This window comes from Miscanthus floridulus, chromosome 5 (assembly GCF_019320115.1).
Source record: "Miscanthus floridulus cultivar M001 chromosome 5, ASM1932011v1, whole genome shotgun sequence".
Taxonomy (NCBI): Eukaryota; Viridiplantae; Streptophyta; class Magnoliopsida; order Poales; family Poaceae; genus Miscanthus; species Miscanthus floridulus.
This window is the reverse complement of record NC_089584.1, coordinates 73,349,929-73,367,528: the sequence shown is the minus strand read 5'-3', so window position 1 is coordinate 73,367,528 and position 17,600 is coordinate 73,349,929. Positions and strand designations below refer to the sequence as shown.

Here is a 17,600-nt window from a genome sequence, read left to right as displayed (position 1 = left end):
ATCCTTCTCAAACACAACATCTTTTAAGCCTTTAACTAAGTCATACTTAACCAATCTATTCAATTATTTCATTCCAACATGACCAAGCCTTCTATGCCATAACCAACCCATGCTAGACTTAGTGAACAAGCATGTGGACAATATAGCTTCACTAGCATTGAAATCAACCAAGTATAGATTCTCATATCTAAAGCCTTTGAAGATCAAATTAGGGCCATCTACACTTATAATTTCTACATCATCTACCCTAAATATGCATTTGAATCCAAGATCACACAATTGAGCCATGGATAGCAAATTGAAATTCAAGCTCTCTACTAGCAACACATTAGATATGCTCATGTCATTGGATATTGTAATCTTACCAAGCCCTTTGACCTTGCCTTTGTCATTGTCACCAAATATGATACTATCATAACCATTATTGCCATTGGTGTTGATTGAGTTGAACATTCTTGCATCACCGGTCATGTGTTGAGTGCACCCACTATCAAGAACCTAATGCCTTCCTCTAGCTTTATAATTTACCTACAAAAGAAGATCAATTCTTTTTGGGTACCCAAACTTGCTTGGGTCCTTGAAGATTAGTCACTAAGCTCTTTGGTACCCAAATTACTTTCTTCTTTAAGCCCATCCATGGTTTACCAATGAATTTAGCCTTCACATCATTTGTACCCTTAGTAAGCATATAGCATGAATCAAGCTTAAGAGAGGATACATTAGCATTTTTGCTCTTGTTTTTGCACTCTTGCTCTTTATAACCAACTTGCTTACAACTAGTGCAAAACCGACCATTGTTCTTCACAAAACTAGTCTTGTGAGGAGCAAAGGCCGCCTTACCTTTCTTGGGGGTATATCCCAATCCCTCTTTATAGAGAGAAGCTCTTTGGCTACCCAAGCACATAAGCAAGCGGTCCTCACCACCATAGGCCTTAGCCAAAGTGTGAGTGAGCTTAGTGACCTCCTTCTTGAGGTTCTCATTCTCAACCATTAGTGAGGCATCACAAGTGAGACCATCACTACTAGATGAGGTGGAAGTAGATGTACTACAAGAAGGATTAGTAGGAGCAATAATGATAGGTATAGATAGTGATGTATTAATTAAATCACAAGTTACACCTACATCACAAGTTTCAACATGCTTCTTTTTATCTTGTTCATTAAGCAAAGTGGAATGTGCCTTTTCAAGCTTTTTGTGAGCCTTGCCAAGCTTTTCATGGGCTTCCTCTAGCTTCTCATGAGTTGCTTTGAGCTCATCAAGGGCTTGCTTAAGGGCCTTTACCTCCTTATTCAAGCTCTTGCATTCCCTTCTCTTAATGTCAAAGTGTTCTTTAGCATTTTCTAGCATGTCAAATAATTCATCCTTAGTTGGTTCATCATTATCACTATCACTATCATTTTCATTTTCATGTTCATTATCATCATCATATTCTTCATCACTTCCATCATCACAAGATTGTACCTTAGTGGCCTTAGCCATGAAGCATGATGAAGATTCGAAGAGAGAAGGCTTCTCATTTATAGCAATACTTGCAAGAACCTTCTTCTTGGTGATTTTGTTGTCATCACTATCATCATCATCATCACTTGATGAAGCATCACTATCCCAAGTGACTACATATGAACCACCCTTCTTCTTCTTGAAGGCCATCTTATCATTCTTCTCTTTCTTTTCCTTTTTGTCCTTCTTCTAGTTCTTCTTATTGTAATCATCATTGTCGCTATTGTATGGGCATTGGGTGACAAGATGATCTTTGCTTCCACACTTGAAGCACCTTCTTGACTCTTCTTTGTTCTTGGATGAAGATTTCTTTCTTCTTACACGGTAGCCCTTCTTCACCATGAACTTGCCAAATCTTTTGACAAAGAGAGCCATCTTCTCATCATCATCATCATCATCCCATGAATCATCCTCTTCATTTAATGTTTCTTGTTTAGCTTTACCCTTGGATGATGTGGCCTTGAATGCCACACTCTTCTTGTTGTCATCCTTCTTCTCATCTTTCTTTTTCCTCTTTTCTTCCTTCTCATCATCATCTCTATAAGCATCATCGGTCATGATATCTCCCAAGATTTGATTTGGTGTCATTGTGTTCAAACCGGTCCTCACTAGTAATGTGACCAACATGCCAAATCTTGCGGGCAAATATCTCAAGAACTTATTGGAGAAGTCCTTGTCCTCTATCTTCTCACCAAGTGCTTTGAGATCATTGACAATCACTTCCATCCGATGGAACATGTCTGGCATACTCTCATCTTCCTTCATCTTGAAGCTTGCAAACTTCTCTTTAAGAATATATGCCTTTGCACCCTTTACGGCTTGAGTGCCCTCAAATGATTATTCTAATTTCTTCCAAGCTTCATGAGCCATCTCAATATTCTTGATTTACTCAAATGTTCTCACATCAATTACATCATGAATGGCACTTAGAGCAATGTCATTATTTTGGAGAAGCACTTCTTCGGTCGCAGTGGGATTTTTTGGATCCTCAATCTCAATTTTGGTTTTTACCACCTTTCACACCTTTCTATTAATTGACTTGATATGTGTGGTCATCTTTGACTTCCAATAAGAATAATTTGAGCTATCAAATTAGGATGGCTTCTTGGTATTGTTGATTTAAGCTATTTTAACACCGAAGGTTGTTAAGCCTCAAATAACGATGACCTCGGCTCCGATACCACTTGAAAGGTCCTAATGGCTAGAAGGGGGGTGAATAGCCTAATAAAAATTTCTACAACAACACTTAACAAAATGATTAGATAATTATGATGCGAAGCAAGTGTTGCGCTAGCCTACTCAAAATGCAAGCCACCTATCACAATTCTAGTTTAGATAGTATTTATTCACACAATAACTATGACACTACCTTATGTTAGTGTGCTCTCAAAGGCTAACTAAAGAGCCACACCAACCAAACAAGTAAGCTCTCACAACTAGCTACACTAAAAAACTTGTTAACTAGTTTGTGGTAAAATAAAGAGAGTGATCAAGAAGGTTATACCGCCATGTAGATGAAGAAATCAATCAATCACAAGGATGAATAACAATGAAGACTAATCACCTCAGAATCAATGATGAACACAATGATTTTTACCGAGGTTCACTTGCTTGCCGGCAAGCTAGTCCTCGTTATGGCGATTCACTCACTTAGAGGTTCACGCGCTAATTGGCTTCACACGCCAAACCCTCAATAGGGTGCCGCACAACCAACACAAGATGAGGATCACACAAACCACGAGCAATCTACTAGAGTACCTTTTGGCTCTCTACCAGAGAAAGGTCAAGAACCCCTCACAATCACCACAATCGAAGCCGGAGACAATCACCACCCTCCGCTCAATGATCCTCGCTGCTCCAAGTCGTCTATGTGGCGGCAACCACCAAGAGTAACAAGCGAAATACACAGCGAAACATGAACACCAAGTGCCTCTAGATGCAAACACTCAAGCAATGCATTTGGATTCTCTCCCAATCTCACAAAGATGATAAATCAATGATGGAGATGAGTGGAAGGGCTTTGGCTAAGCTCACAAGGTTGCTATGTCAATGAAAATGGCCAAAGGTGTGAGCTTCAACTGGCCATGGGGTTAAATAGAAGCCCCCACGAAATAGAGCCGTTGTACCCCTTCACTGGGTACAGCGCGGGGTGACCGGACGCTCCGGTCCAATCGACCGGACGCAGCACCAGACGCTCCGTTCGTGAATACCGAACGTGTCCGGTAGGTTGACCGGACGCGTCCGGTCACTCCCAGACCACCACATGTCTAGTTCAAGACAAGGTAGCCGTTGCAGCCCACACGTTCATGCGATCGGACGCTCCAACCAGACGCAGAACTACAAATGACCGGACGCTGAGCCACCGAGTCCGATCGAGTCCAGTAAGCATCCATGCTCGACCAGACGCGTTCGGTCACTCCGGACCGGACGCTGCCAGCGTCCAATCAACTGCACTACCAACCACTGACCATGAAGATTCATACTAGACACATTCGGTGTGGCGACCGGACGCGTCTAGTCGCACTGTGCAGTTCAGTCCTAAGCCACATACCGGACGTGTTCGATCTCCATACCAGACACGTCCGGTCACTCTATGACCAGCGCGACTAACTCGTTTTCAACTCTATCTTCTTCACCCTTGCTCAAATGTGCCAACCACCAAGTGTATCACCTTGTACACATGTGTTAGCATATTTTCACAAACATTTTCTAGGGATGTTAGCACTCCACTAGATCCTAAATGCATATGCAATGAGTTAGAGCATCTAGTGGCACTTTGATAACTGCATTCCGATACGAGTTTCACCCCTCTTAATAGTACGGCTATTAAACCTAAATGTGATCATACTCTCTAAGTGTCTTGATCACTAAAATAAAATGGCTCCTACAATTTATACCTTTGTCTTGAGCCTTTTATTTTTCTCTTTCTTCTTTCCAAGTCCAAGCACTTGATCATCACCATGGCGTTGCCATCTTTATGATCTTTATTTGCTTCACCACTTGAAATGTGCTACCTATCTCATGATCACTTAATAAACTAGGTTAGCACTTAGGGTTTTATCAATTTACCAAAATCAAACTAGAGCTTTCATCATCTCACATATACTTGATAGTGACCATTCGATTATGTGAGAGAGTGATTCTAGTGCGATTGTATCATGAGGTTGCATCAAGTGACACTAGGTGATCAAGTTGTAAGTTTATGGTGCTTGTTACTCTTGGAGGTTGCCACCTCCTAGATGGCTTGGTGGTGGTCTCCATCGAAGCCCGCAAAAAGCTTGTGCGGTGCTCCGGAGAAGAGCTTTGTGAGGGGCATTGTGCTCGCCCCACGGGAGCCATGAAGAGTAACTCTAGTAAAGCGTATTATTGAGCTACCCTCACTTTTAGAGGTAGGTTCTTATGGTGCCCGACGTGCGGGCTTGGTGGGTGATGCCAATTAGCCACCGAACCATCAAGTGAGTGGTCGACACAACGGAGACTAGCGTGTTGGCAAGCACGTAAACCTCGAGAGAAAAATCACCGTATCAACTTTATTCTTCCCGTTGGTTTGCATCCTCGTTAAACAAGCTTGTAATTACTTTCATATACATTGTGCTTGTGTAGTTGCTCTTGTAATTAGTTTGCTTGTATAGCTTACTAGTTACCTTCTTACTTGTATAGCATAGAAGTAGCTTCCTTACGTGACTAATTTAGTTTGTGTAACATTGTTAGTCATTTTGCTTAGTTTGTGTAGCTAAGTATTTGCGCTCTCTAATTTAGTATTGGTTGTCTTGTTATTAAGCATTACTAGTGAGCTTAGATGACTTTGTGCTTTTGTTTACTAGCATATGTAGGAGCTCCCCATTGGTTAAAGTACCAGTGGCTTAGATTTATGTGACCTTACTTCTGGAATTGATTAGGTGAGCTCTAGCTAGCCCGACACCTTTGTTGCTTTATTAGGATCTTTGCAATGTGCTAGAGAACATAGATAGATGGGTGTTGTATGGGCTAGACCGATAGTTTTAATTCAGCACTTATTTTGGTTAGCCGATGGAATTAAGTTTTAGTAACGATTATTCACCCCCTCTAGTCACCATCTCAACCCTACACCAGTCGGGCGGGTTCCTCGTGCCAACCCCTCCCCCTCCGCACGTCAGATTAATTAACGCGATGGCAGCCCACAAAGAGTGGATGGCCCACGCGCATTCACGAGACCTCGAGCACTTCCTCTAAGCTGACAAAGAGCGGTAGTTTTTCCTTTTTATGTTTTTTTCTTTTCTATTTTCATTTCTTTTTTATTCTATGTTTTCTTTTTCTCTCTTCCTTTCATTTCTTTTTCCTTTTTCTTTTTGGTGGTCTTTTTATTATTCTTTTTGTTTGTTGTTTCTATTTTTATTTTTTTATGTTTTCCTTTTCTTCTTTCTTTTCTTTCATTCATTTATTTTCCTTTTCTTTTTTCATCGACTTTTGTCATTCTTTCCGTTTTATTTATTCTTTTATTATTTTTATTTTACTCTATTAATTTTTATTATCTTTTAATTTTTCTTTTATGTTCCTTCTGGGCTTCTATTTAGTTTTTTTATTTTTCTTTTTTGTATTCTTATCTTTTTATATTTTAATATTTAACTTTTAATTTCTATTATTTCATTTTCTATTTTTGTATTTATTTTTTTAAATTTTCTTTTCTTTTTTTTATTTATAATATTATGTTTTCCTTGTTTTTATTTACAGATACACGCGATGTTCATGTAGTATACATGTAATTTTCTATGATGTATTTTTTATGTCCGCGAGTAGAAATTTAATGTTTTACAATGTATTTTATGATGTTCAATAAACATACATCGATGTTCTTGACATCTTTTTTTTTGATGTTCGGTAGAATTTTTTGTTCTTTTTATTTGACTCTAATTAATTACTTCACTAATTTTATTTTTTTATTTTTATGATATTTGCGATGTTCACGTAGTATACATATGATGTTCTATGCTATATTTATCGACGTCTATGTAGTCTTAATGTGATGTTCTAGTATACATATGATGTTCTATGCTATATTTAGCGATGATCGTGTATTCTTAATGTGATGTTTTACAATATATTTGTGATGTTCATGTAGTATATGTATGATGTTTTATGCTATATTTAGCGATGTTTGTGTAGTCTTAATGTGATGTATTTATGATGTTCGGTAGTATTTTTTCTTTTTTATTTGACTATAATTAATTACTTCACTATTTTTTAAATTTTTTTACATTTGATGATATATGATGTTCGCATCATATACATATGATATTCTATGCTATTTTCTGCGATATTTGTGTAGTGATAATGTGATGTTCGATGATTTTTCATCATGAGATAAATGCTTGTTAATTGGTTTTCAAAATATTTGCAAGGAACATGATGGTATAATCTGATTTTAATTAGGATACTTGGTATAGGAGATATGACTCTTTTTTACTTAAAAACATAGGATATTATTTTATATGAGTCTGTCTGCTACACAACCATATGTTTTATATAGTTCTAACATATGAAATTTTTAGCATCATAGGATTAGGATCCAACAGCCTTTATCTTTCTTCTACTTCCAGACCTCAGTCTACTTATACCTTCAGACAATCACAAATCACAAGATCACAGATCACAAGTATGTCTACTGTACAATCGTGTGTTTTATGCAATTTCAACACATGGAATTTTTTAGCACCATAGGATTAAGATCCAATAGTCTCCACCCTTCTTCTACCTCCAGTCTTCTTCTACCTCCACACAATCACAAGATCACATGATCACAGATCACAAAAAATATTTTTTTTCTATAAAAGGACAAATCACAGATCGTAGATGTGTTTATGTGTTTGTTATGATATGTGGGTCCCAGATGTCATAGATAAAAAAAATCATGTATTTTTTGGTGCTAAAACCCACGTGTGTTGTATAACATTTTTGATTTTATATTGGATGGTTTAGGAGCTACTGTTTCTGGTCAAAGCTCCGGACAAAGCTACTGATTCTGGATGAGCACGCGAAACAACCAAACAGAAAAGCGGGAATGCACATGCGGGGGTGGGCCAGGTGGGCCATGCATGCGGAAACGGGCCATACGCGGAACAGAATCGACTGCGGACGAGGAAGGCAAGAAATTATTTTTCTGCGAGAAGGGGGTCAGCGCAAGGATTGCTGCCATCGAGTCGGCACCTAGGCGTCCCCGCTCCTCCCTCCCATCGAGAAGAAGACGCGAACGACCGCCTCGTCGCTTCTGTCTTCCTCGTCGCTCTTCGCTCCCATCGAGAAGAAGCCATGGGCGGCCGCTGGAGGAGCCTCGCGCGATCTCCACGTGTGCGAGCATACCTTAGATTCGGATCCCATCGCTGCGTCCGGCCTCCTAACTCCTTTTGTACCCCGGCAAACTCGCTCCGCCGGTCATGGTGCCCCGACGAGAGGTTGCTCCGCCGGCCAACAACTCCCGACGATCGGTCCCTGCTCCTCCCCTCCCCTGCGTGAGATAGCTAAGATAGGAAGAGCAGTGAGAATGACTTGTGGGTCCTAGTGGTCAGTGACTAAGAAAAGAATTTGAGGACTCTGTTCTACGTGCTATTGTTGGAGTATAGAGGTAAAATCTGAGAGAAAACCTTCAAATCGGAGGCTCTCATTTGAGGGCTAGTGAAGGCATATGCTTCCGCTATATTATTATACATATACTCTGCTGCTACTGTCATAGAGACCTCGTTTGGATTGCTGAATTTTAGTTGAAATTAATTAAAAAATACTATTCTAACTGAATTTTGTAAGAGAAAATTCTAGGTGAAAAAACAATAGTGCCGTTTCGTGGGTAAGCCGAACAGGGCCAGAGTCTCCTCCCGGTCCGCCATGTCCTCCTGCCTTCAAAGCGTTGCCGAGCAAGATGCCGATGCCAGCGATGCGCAAGCGGAAGCCAACCTACAACTCTACAATCATTTCACCAACCTGGTCTCCTCCCTGCCGAGCTCGAATGGCCTGGGCCACAGTCAGCTCTTCCTCCACGGCCAAGGCTGGCACGCCACCCAGGGGGCCATGGTCGCCGGCGCCTGCTTCTCCGCGCGGCCCACGTCCCGTTCGTGGCGCTGCCGAGGTCCGTCGTCGCCACGCCGGGCTGCAAGATAGTCTACGTATACCGCGACCCGAAGGACACGTTCGTCTCGCTGTGGCACTTCATGAACAAGCAGCTCAGGGCCCAGAAAGGGATGGAGCCCCTCTCGGTCGAGTTCGCCGCCGAGCAGTTCTGCGCCGGCGTGTCGCCGCGGGGCCCGTACTGGGAGCACGTGCTCGGGTACTGGCTCGCGCACCCACCTCGCGCGGCCCGAGTAGGTGCTCTTCTTCAGCTACGAGGAGATGCAGAGGGACCCCGCGGCGCACGTCCGGAGGCTTGCAGAATTCGTTGGCCTCCCGTTCGGTGCCGGCGCGGACAGCACCGCGGACGCCATCGTTAGGCTATATATGCGCGTTCGAGCGCATGAACGAGCTGAGGGCGACCAAAGATGGTAAGACGGAGTTGGTGGTCGGCGCGGTGGACAACAGCCTCTTCTTCCGGCGCGGCGTGGTGGGGGACTGGATGAACCATCTATCTCCAGAGACAGCGCAGCGCATTGACGCCATCACCCACTCCAAGGCCTTGTTTAGATGCATCCCAAATTCCAAGTTTTTTCACTCTCTCTCCATCACATCAATTTTTAGCCGCTTGCATGGAGTATTAAATGTAGGTAAAAAAAATAACTAATTACACAGTTTAGTTGGAAATCACGAGATGAATCTTTTGAGCCTAGTTGGTCCACGATTGGACAATATTTGTCAAATAAGACGAAAGTGGTACTATTCATCGGGTTGAAATTTTTTCGCAATCTAAACGAGGCCCAAGTTCCAGGGCTCCGGCCTCACCAGCGTCTAGCGTTTTAATTTGTCATCAGTACGCACCAGTTTGTAATAAAGATCGAGCCATTATTTTCGGTTCCCGAAGTTATTTCGTGTTTCGCATGTACGTAAACTCTTCTATATTGCTCGTGTCGAGTAGCAACCGGTAACTGTTCCTAGTCACGTTAGCGTGTGTTTCTCTAATGTGCCCGCTCGACGGCCCGTTCGCCGGTACGAATTTAGATGAATCTAGATAAATTTGTGAAAGAAAATCAGCATAAACAGTAACTTCCAGCCATGAACGGTGTAATTTTTGCACCATCCGAACGGAGCCTACAAAGGAAGCTGGGATCTGGGATAGTGTCTCACTGTCACTGCCTCACTAATATTGCTCGTTTAAACACGGTATATGTGCACGATTCAATTACACCAACTAATTAGTCAAAAATAGCTACTTAGGCACGGTTAGATCTCTAGAACTAACAACTAGTTGATTAATTTTTAGTCCTTAACAAACTAAACAAGCACTACTGGTCATGGAGCATGGACTAGTTGTTACTCTATTAATTCACTATAGGAGTTGATAATAGCATTAGTTGTTAGTTCATTAGTCCACAAAAAGAAGTTAGGCCCTGTTTAGATCCCACCCAAAATCCAAAAAATTTTAAGATTTCTCGTCACATCAAATCTTACAGCACATGCATGGAGCATTAAATGTAGGTAAAAAGAATAACTAATTGCACAGTTTACCCGTAATTGGCGAGACGAATCTTTTAAGTCTAAATAGTCCATAATTGGACAATTTTTACCAAATACAAACGAAAGTGCTACAGTAGCCAAAAGCCAAAAATTTCGTATCTAAACGGGGGCCTTAATAGGACTGGTTGTTAGTCCTAGTCGTGGTGTATTGGGACTAGAGTATGTAGTAGATTTTTTTACGGTAAAGTCCCACGAGAGCACCGTATGTTGAGGGCACCTGCAATCAATAGAAGCTAGCTCATGAGCTACTTTATTACAAGTTCGGGGGCAATAATTAAAGGAAAACATCTCATCGTTGCCGGACACATACAAAAGTGCCTTAGGGAGTGTTTGGTTCCTATTTGAAAATTTTAGCCTCTGTCCCATCGGATGTTTAACACATGTATGAAGTATTAAATATAGACGAAAAAATAACTAATTGCACAGATTATGGTTAATTTACGAGACGAATTTTTTAAGCCTAATTAGTCCATGATTTGACAATGTGGTGCTACAGTAATATATGTGCTAATAGCGGATTAATTAGGCTTAATAAATTCGTCTCGTAAATTAGTCTTCATCTATGTAATTAGTTTTATAATTAACTCATATTTAGTTCTCCTAAATAGCATCTGAACGTCCGATGTGACATGGAATAAAATTTAGTATATGGAACCAAACACCCCCTTAACTTCATGTATGAGGCCATTGCTGATACTCAAAAGCAATCTGCATTCGTTGCCATCTTTAACGACATGGAGTATGTTTCAGTTGCCGCACACTGAATTCACATTTCATTCGTATTTTTTTTTCTAGAATACGCAGGAAAGTTACTTATCTTTGTATTAACAGAGGGATTTTTTTTAAACTAACAAATGAAAAATCTGGTCACATACAAAGATCACCACCTCACTTCCGACTGAGGGGTAAGAAAAGTCAGGGGGGCTAGGACAAGCGAGGCTAATTTAACCAAGCTTGTCACCGTGTTACAAAGGCCAAGGGCACGCTAGCTAGACACCACAAATGATGCTCTTCTTTGAATGCTCGGTGGAGGGAGATGATGCCTGGACTTTGACCATCAAAGACACAAGAGTTTCTGTGCCTCCATAACATCTAGCGGCCTGTTCGCTGGTTGGTTTCTAAGCTGGTTTGGGCTGGCTGGTGCTGGTTTATTGTGAGAGAAAAACACTGTTGGCTGACTGAAACCAACAAGCGAACAGGGTACTAAGCTGCAAGGATGATGAGTAAATTCGTCCCCTTCCACTTTTCTTCTGCGTCTTCTTGATCATTTTTTTGGCAAAGGACGGCGAGTTGCGGAGAGAGACACAATTTGAAGACCCAAAGGACTGAGAATTTTAAATCAAAATTGGTGAGCTAACATGCAATTAGTGAGCAAATGTTGGTTGTTCTCGCTCATCCGCAGTTCTGATAAAAAGACAACCATTTCCGTATGACAAAAGGCGTCCATCACATTTGATAACCTGCCCGCACCGAGCTTCAACACATCCCCCATACTAACCCTATTTATTTTGCGACCATCCCCCATACTAACCCTGATCACGTAGTACATAGTAAGTTTTTTTTTTCGAGGGGAACGTAGTACATAGTAAGTACTATGATAACCACTGGAGTGGAGAGCAAGGAGCCAAGGAGTAAGAGGAAGGGCTGGTCCTGAACAAAGAACAAATGGACATCTTCTGCAAGGATAATGGATCTGGCTTCTTTTCGGCCCGGTCCAGTTTTGTTTTCAACAAACCAACCCCCGGCCCAGCCGCTGCCGGCGGTTTATTTCTGTTGGCCGTTCCGGCATTTTACCTTTACCCGGGTCCATCGGACAGTGCCCACTCCGGTATCAGTACAGCGCACCCCACCCTAACATTCTGTCCTAGGGGCCCACTTTACAGAGTGAGCGTATAGCAGGCTGCACGTAGCTTTCTCTGCTAATTTACTAAATCTCGCAATTAATCATCACATGCCTACAAAAGAAAAAATCTTTATTGCGATGGCATCCAGCTGTTGCCGCAGACGATGTGAGGCCTTCCTATCCATCCACATCCACCGCAGTTTCAACAATTTAAAATTTAAAATGGTTTAGTTGCAATGCATTATTTTCTCCATTGATGGACTTGGCCAGCCATCGGCAACCGAACCAGATCTTTTCCAGCACGTCCTATTATTTTTGTCTATTCACAACGAACTTGTGCTAGGCTTTTAAATTTGCTGTGTATTTTACACACATACTCACAATCTGGCCCTGCAGATTTTGCTGTCGGTACCATTAATTGATGAAAATAAATTATGTTTCTGAATTTCTTTCTTTCTTTCTTTCTAATGTCAGTGTCCCATCTAATCTAATATTTTGAAGGTGACATGTCATTGTTAGTCTGAAAATCAAAAGGGGGGAGAAGGAAAAAGGCAGGGCAAGAGAGGGGAAAGTACCTAGCCAGCTCGGGGGCAAGCAGGAGGAGGCAGAGATGCCAACCGCAATGTTCTGTCATCTCTGCTCATGAGCAAATCGGTAACAGGCTTGATCGTGCTTCTCTTCAGTGATCATTCTGTGATCTGATTCTAACTCGTTTCTCCGTCAATCCGATCCCAAGATTTCACATACGTTTGCCTGCGGACTGCAGTGCAGTGGGAGCAGGAGAAGCCCCATCGAGGTCAAGGTCGCCCATGGATGGAGATCATAAGAGGCAAGCCGCCGCCGCCGCCGCCGCCGTGGTCACCGTCACACAGGCGGCGCGCGCGCAGGACAGCCCCGCGCGGCGCCTGATCGCCTGGCTGCGGGTTCTCTTCCGTGAGTGCCGTCTCGTTGCTCTCGTCGATTCTTCAGTCTATCCAAGAAGAAACAGTCCAGCTCGATCGTGATCCAACCCACGGGCGCTTCGGTTCTTCAGGGGCGTTCGTCCATAGGTACGGCAAGCTCGCGAGCTGGGACACGGCGGGGCGCCCCGTGTTCGTCATCCTCGCCGTCTTCTTCCTCCAGAGGAGCCTGCGCCGCCGGTACCTGTCATGGAAGGAGTCATCGCGGCTGCGGTTGATGGCCGCCGCCGTCACCGTGCAGGCGACCGTGAGGGCGATGGCGGCGCAGCGCGAGCTCTCTATCCGGAAGCAGACCAGAGCTGCGACACGCATCCAGGTACTAGCATACAGTGATCAACTGTAGCTTCACTGTGTGGCTGCACACACTAGTAATGGATTCTAATTTTTCATCGTGTCCGAACAAAAAAAAGGCGCAATGGCGTGCGCACAGGGCGGTGTGGAGCTACCCGACGACGAAGAGAGCCGCCCTCATCTGCCAACGTGCTTGGAGGCAAAGCATTGCAAGCAAGGAGCTCAGGAAGCTCAGACAGGTCCAGCCCTCATCTCTCTACTGCTCATGGGTGCCCGGTTTTCTTGTGTTCTCCGCTTGATATATGGACAATGTGCAGGAAAATCTTGAGAGGGAAATGCTGGATGAGATGTGCAGGCTGCGTGAGATGGTGGACGTGCTCCAGCAGGCTGTCAATGACGCCGAGACGAGAGCCACTAACGAGAGAGAGGCGGCGAAGGATGCGATAGCGCAATTGGAAGCAGCCTCGGTGGTGATGGTTGAGGAAACTGAGAAGGTCAAGGCGTTGAATGCCGAAGTTGACCGCCTGAAGGTCTCTCCTTCACACCAATTTCATTCAGAGACTGTGCAATGTGGAATGGTTTCATCTGAAAAACATGATATCTGAACACTCAAGATCAAGGCTTGATGGTGTGCAGGATTTGCTGGGAGCTGAAATGAGTGAAACTTTTGCCGCCAAGAAGGCGCTTGCTGAAGCTGAATTGAGGAATGAGAAGCTGGCCAGGCTGCTTGGAGTTGAGGAAGTTAAGAACAAACGGCTTCAAGATTCCCTGAAAAGGTAATTATAAGGGTTCAAAATCAGATAACATTGCCATTCCTCTTTGCACAATGCACACTTCCAGTGTGTTCATGATGGAAATCCTAGTGTTTTGCGTGGTTATTTCATAGGATGGAGGAGAAGGCTTCTAATCTAGATGAGGAAAACAGAATGCTTCGACAGGCTGTGGCGTTAAACCCTGCTATTGTCAAGTCGCCATCGAGTGAGAACCATGAAGCACCTGGTATTCAGGTAGGTCCAATCATCGTATCATTAACAGATTTGTGATTCCATGCTCTGTACTAAGAAATCATAGTTTCTTTTAGTTCATAACTGATCATAGTTGTGTACATTTATGTTGACAGGCAACTCCAGATAATGAGAAATCAGCAAATGGTATAGTGAAGCCCATAATTGTGGATAGGGAGGCTAATATTCATGTATGTATGATCCTATAACCATTTGAGTCAATAACTTGTTTTGTGGGTTGCTTATGCATTGCTGACATGGCATAATGGATTTCTAACTAGGAGAAGAGTGCTGAACAACCTAGCTCAAATGGTCATGAAGCTGAGAAGCAACAGCAAGTATGGCATTACCTCTGAACTTTTCAGCTTTACTGTTTTGCAGTTCATGCCATGCATCTGAGCATCTTTTTAATATCTCAAAAACGCTCAGGAGCTTCTGATCAAGTGTCTATCTGAAGATCTGGGTTTCTCGATCGGTAGGCCAGTTGCTGCATACCTCATCTACAGGTGTCTAGTTCATTGGAGATCATTTGAAGAAGAACGGACCGTGGTCTTTGATCGGATTATTCAGAAGATTACTGCTGCTCTTGAGGTATCTGGCAGAGTGCCAAGTAATATGGGATAATGGATTTTATGTTAGTGAGAAATGAAAACATGATTTAATTTTCTTCACTGCTAGGCACGAGACAACAACGAGACACTAGCATATTGGCTGTCCAATTCTTGCACGCTTCTGGTTCTTCTTCAAAGGACGCTGAAAATCAACGGGGTAGCTGCTTTGGCTCGTCAGAGGCGAAGAGCATCACCTCTTAAGGTGCCACAGGTAATGTGCAGAAACTCAACTACTCTCGAAGGTGATGCTATCAATGAACTTGGGAATTCTGAAATCTGATCTCACTCCAGGAAAACAAAGATCCTAGCCATCCCGACCATCCGGTTTCCGACGGAGGGTTGATCAGTGGACTAGCTGAAGTTTACCAGGTTGAGGCCAAGTATCCAGCTATTGCGTTCAAGCAGCAGCTCACTGCATTGTTGGAGAAGGTTTATGGGATGATCCGGCACAATCTAAAGAAGGAACTGTCGCCACTTCTTGGCCTGTGTATTCAGGTAGTATTCTGCACGTTGTAGTTCTCAAGCGTCTTTGCCAAAAATTATAACCCAGGGTTTAAATCTTCTCCAGGCACCACGTACATTTGTTGTCAGTCCCAGAGGATCATGTTCTCAAGGAACAGATTTGGCACAGCAAGCTTCCATGGCACATTGGCAGAGCATCATCAAAATCCTCACAAATTCTCTCAATGTTCTGAAATCAAATTATGTATGTGCCAAAAGTTCAATGCTACAGAAATTGATACGTTTTTTTATTGGAACACACTTGATTCATGACTGGTTGCATTGCAGGTGCCTCCATTCCTGATTTGCAAGCTGTTCACACAAGTCTTTTCATTATCAATGTGCAACTTTTTAACAGGTACCTGCTCATTCATCGTTAACTCATAATATACAGAACTAGCATTATGAACCTAACATTGCTTCAATTGTAGCCTTTTGCTACGGCGTGAGTGCTGTTCATCCAGTAATGGAGAGTATGTCAAGGCTGGGTTGGATGAGTTAGAGCATTGGTGCTTTTGGTTGACTGAAGAGGTGATGGCATCTTCAGACTGCGTCAACAAACCTTGACAAAGCAGTTGCTAACCTTCCTTTTTTTTTGCACAAAAGTTTCTAACCTTTTTAACCTGTAACTGTAAACAGTATGCAGGATCTGCATGGGATGAGCTGAAGCATATCAGGCAAGCAGTTACCCTCTTGATTCTTGAAGAGAAGCATAGCCGGAGTCTCACAGAGATCACAGACGACTTCTGCCCAGTAAGTTTCTGAACCTTGCAAACTACCACACGCTTTTGAAGTTTTGATACCATCATTCTCAAGTTAGTGACAAAATTGGGCATCTATGGTACCGATAGGCGCTGAGCATGCAGCAACTGTACCGGATCAGTACGATGTACTGTGACGACAAGTATGGAACCCTGGGCATTCCACCAGAAGTGAGTGATCCCAACACATTCCTGCCAAGAACTTTCAGGATTCGACTTGTTCATTCACTTTCTTGAACTAAATTCTCTCTCTATAAACCGCAGGTCATCTCGAGCATGCGGACCAAGATGATCGAGGGCTCAAGCAGTCCATCAGCACACGACGACATCAACTCGTTCCTGCTAGACGATGACTTCAGGTACTGTCTCCTCTTTCTTTCTTTTCTTTTCTTTTTTTAAATCTTGACCTGCGTGATGATAAATTGATCCTCACCAAGATTGCATTTCTGATTGCAGCATACCGTTCTCCGTCGATGACTTCACCAAGCTGATAGTGCACGTCGACGTAGCAGACATGGACCTGCCACCACTGATTCAGGAGAGCAACGGCTCCAAACTGGGACATTGAACTGATCGGCAAACTTTGCAGTGACAATATGGACGCCCTTTTTGTGTTGCGGTGATGTACATAGTGCGTTACTACAGTTTTGATATCTGGGTTTTCAACTTTTGATTGCATATATATACGGTTTTGGTTTTTCTTCTTTGACTGATTTCATTTCTCTCCCAGCTGAGTGAGTGCCTGATTGGGTTTGCGACTTTGCGTGTGTATGGTTTGTACAGAACTGAGCTGGCATATAAAGTAGTAACTATGTAAGCAAAGGAAGCCTTTGTGTTTGATTTTTTCATAAGAGTGAGTGATGCTTGCAAGCCAAGCTTTCCTTTGCCATGTGTGCTCTCAGATTCTAACTGTGACACCTGTCACTCTTTTTTTTTTTGAATGAAAGACGTCTGGGGTTGATGACCTGTTTCCCCCATTGCCATTTAACTGTTGAGCATCTGTCACTCTCTCAATAATGATTTAAAGAAGGATTGTCGGGCATCTGGAATTGATGACTTGCTGTCTATCTTTATTGCTTCTGATTGTACCCTAGCAGTGGGATTTGGATCTGGCCATGGCCAGCGCATGGACATAAAGTGGTCATGACAATTATGTGAAACCAAAACCACTCCTCTTTGGGTTCTTTTTTTTAAAAAAAAGAAATCCTCCTTTTTGGGCTAGAACAAGGTTACTGACACACGCTAAGCTTATTCAGAACTACTTTTTAGTCATAGAATAGTATTTTTCTTTCACAACATTTCAGCATAAGCATCAGTATAAATCATATTTCAGCATCAGCGAACAGGTATCTCTGTCGACAACGCTGGTGTCTCAGAGGAGGAGGAGAACACTGTGCTCTCACAGAACAGCTTTCGCTAATCAATGTAGCAGCACGTTGTTCACGCGACACAAAAAAGAAGGGAGAAAATAAAAAAGCATGCGATGTAGGATGCACTG

General features: G+C 42.9%; 2 pseudogenes; both read left to right on the top strand.

Moving 5' to 3' along the window:
• The first annotated feature begins 8,405 nt into the window (after positions 1 to 8,405).
• Positions 8,406 to 12,661, top strand: LOC136454770 (cytosolic sulfotransferase 17-like; annotated as a pseudogene).
• Positions 12,519 to 16,991, top strand: LOC136450073 (myosin-11-like; annotated as a pseudogene).
• The last annotated feature ends 609 nt before the right edge of the window (positions 16,992 to 17,600 follow it).